Below are 3,006 nucleotides of genomic sequence, written 5' to 3' on the forward strand. Positions count from 1 at the left end.
CCCCTCCACCCCCACCTCCCAGAACCCTGCGTACGTGCTTCCGAACGGAGCAAGACTTTACAAATTCGCACAAAAAGACACCCCAGTCGCGATGACCACCTCATTGAGAGCTGGGGGTATGCATGCCCACGTGCCTTGCCATACATCCACGCGGGTGCGAGAGAGACAAGAGAGCATCACGAAGTTGCCGTATTTTGCAATAACATCCCCTCCCTTGTCCGTCTCTCTCGCCCGAGCAGCGAGACGGGGCACAACCATACGTGACTCAGACATTTTCATCTCCAAAGCGATGATTCTGCCCCGCTGGTTGGGCGCTCTGCTTGTGCTCCGGCGTTGATCCGGAATAAGCTTCTCTGACCGACTCACCTGTCGTCCGGAGCTGCTGCGGGCCGAGGGTGCGCTGCCGGTCCACCGGCTGCGCCTCTTGTGCGCGAACACCTTGCTCCCGCGAGTCTGCGAAAACAAATGGCACAAGTTAGATAATTTGCTTGAATTCCATACATCGCCTTTTCGAAATCGTTTTTCCAGAGTGCCTTTTCTCACTGAGTATTTGGCGTACAAAACGTTTTTACCGGCGGGCCACACCACACTTTGCTGTCACGCGTACCGCGCCAAACAACCATGTCCCTTTCTTTACGATGAGGCCGTTCGGACGTTTTATCTCGCTAAGCAGAGAAAAGGAAAAGAGAATCAAGGCGTTGGTTCTTCTTCTCTCTCGCTCACTCACTCCGTGTAGCACCTCCATCCACTTTTACCCCCACCCCCGTCTCTGTCTCACACACGCATGGACCGACCGATCGGTAGATGAAGCGATAAAACGACAAAGTCGCGTCGGCAGAGGCACGTTTCGCCTTTGCACACTCAACCTGGGCCAGGTCCGGAGAGAAAGAGGTTTATTTGCGATTGATAACTGTTCTGAAAATAAAGACGTGCGCACTCTCCATACCACCTGGACGGGCCTTCTAGTCCCTCTATACACATCTATTTTCTCAAGGAAACGTTCTGCATCGCGGCCCCCTTTTTTTAACCTCACATTAATAGGTTTGAGGAGAGCCTGTACAGGTACATATACGACATTACCAATAAAGTACCGAGTACCCCAAAGTGAGTCGTTTCACTAAAAACGTGGATCCGACTGAACACCCCTCGAAGGCGGATCGGGCACAACGACGACGCGACGGCTCGTCCTGAACGACGCTCGTAAAAAATGGGCCTCTCCGGGGCTGGACAGGGGAGGTGGTGGAGGTATTGTCTGTTGCAACCCTCCCCCCCCCCCCCTCAAATCGCTTTATGCGGCCCAAAAGTCAGCAGTAGCAGCAGCGGGTTGCAGACTCGCCCTCGGCATTGTCCTCCTGCTGGTGCGGGGTGCCATCATGCACGCCGACCCCCACTTGTTGAGGAGGTGACGACCTGAGCGGGGAGGGAGCCCCACACACGCCTGGACCCGCAAGATAAGGGGCGGTGCGCAAGGCACGTAAAGGTACTTTTTGGCGCTTTTTCCGTCGCACACTCTAAAAAAACAGGGTACTTGTAATCGAGTGCATTTTCTTAAAACAAGTGCATGCACTCAGTTTATTCAAGTATACACTTGTTTCAAGAAAATGCGCTTGATTTCAAGTGCCTCCTTTTTAAGGGTGCAATCTTAGGGCGTACTATGAATAGTTCCCCAAATTCAAACCACATGATCTGCATATAATAAATTGACAGAAATACTTTACAAATGCATAATAAGCAAAATTATAATAACAGAGTATTACAAGTCAAAATGATACATCGAACCAAGAAGGTAAGGGGACCCTTTTTTTAGAACTATTTTCTGATATTTTACTATTTTAAGGTATTTGTCGATGGCGCATGGAATATTTTCACTCAAATTTTACTTTCGGGAGACACAACTTTTCGATTATTATTCAGACCGCACATGCGATTTCCTTATCACTCGGGGGACGATGCTGCTGCTGCCCTGCTTGCCGCTGTGGTCTCGCCCCGATGGCAATCTTTTTAAAGGTTTCCATGAAACAAAGAGTGCGGCCGGCGACCAGAAGACGTGGCGTGGCACGGCGTGGCGCGCTCCAGGTAAGTCGTGACAATGACACTGACCTATACCTGCCGCCGTGTTGTCGCCCCCCATTGCAGCGCAAACGCGTCGCTACAGAGGACAGCGGCCCGGGGAGGGCAACGACCCCGGGGGAGACATATCCTCCTATAATAATGATTACTTTTGGGGCGACACGGCGCGACACATACAGAGCGGGGGAGCGTCTGAAAACCCCGCCAAGACACGAACACCAACCAATGTGGTAAGGTGGACAAGAATATCTCACCAAAAAGGTGTGTTATTCTTTCATTGCATAAATGTACACTGGGAATTTAAGTCTGCTTCAGACTTTTCCCACACCTGCAGATGTGTGAATGACCATTCTAACCCTTCGGAACGGGTGAAGGACCATCTTATTTTCAGGTGAACGAACATCTATTCGCTCACTGTAAATATTTGGTGCACACCTGCAAGTATGTCAGTTTTTTCTTCTCACCTGGAGGTGAGCGACATTCGTGCACTTGGATCTACAGTTTGAGTCAGATTCAATGCCCCTTTGCACCCTCTCCAAAAAGTTTCCGAGACACACCGCTTATGCACGGCCCCGTGCGAGGGTGGCTGGGCAGCAAAGAGGGCATTCCTCCATTCAATGCAGGACCCTACCTGACTGACTTCTGCTGCGGGGGACGCGCACCGGCGGCCCCGGCGGCGGCGCACCTCAAGTGCACTCAGGTAACAGAAGAGTAAAGAGAAGAGACGTGACACTGCAATTATTCGTAGGTTAGAATGCAACTTTTCACGCAAAGTCTCCAAAAACTTTTTTTTTTCTCCGGGTCCCTTTTTAAAAATACCACCCTCACATCACACACGTTTGCTGCCTGGTTGTGGCGTAACTCGGGAGTACGGGGCGCAGCGGAAGCGCCGAGGGTGGCAGCAGCAGCAGCAGCGGGGCATGTGGTGGGGGCGGG

At 51.6% G+C, this 3,006-nt stretch overlaps 2 protein-coding genes across 2 annotated transcripts in view; both read right to left on the reverse strand.

The window, feature by feature from the left end:
* LOC113217298 (voltage-dependent L-type calcium channel subunit beta-2) overlaps positions 1 to 3,006 on the reverse strand; it is a gene marked incomplete at its 3' end in the record, with an annotated part of 216,693 nt that overhangs the window by 108,004 nt on the left and 105,683 nt on the right. The window contains 1 exon segment of the mRNA XM_052269453.1: positions 367 to 453.
* Positions 1 to 3,006, reverse strand: part of LOC113217319 (zinc finger protein 26-like) — a 145,203-nt gene that overhangs the window by 83,229 nt on the left and 58,968 nt on the right. The gene's annotated exons all lie outside the window — the stretch shown is intronic.

This window comes from Frankliniella occidentalis, unplaced genomic scaffold, assembly GCF_000697945.3.
Source record: "Frankliniella occidentalis isolate FOCC.00 unplaced genomic scaffold, Focc_3.1 Scaffold5, whole genome shotgun sequence".
NCBI lineage: Eukaryota > Metazoa > Arthropoda > Insecta > Thysanoptera > Thripidae > Frankliniella > Frankliniella occidentalis.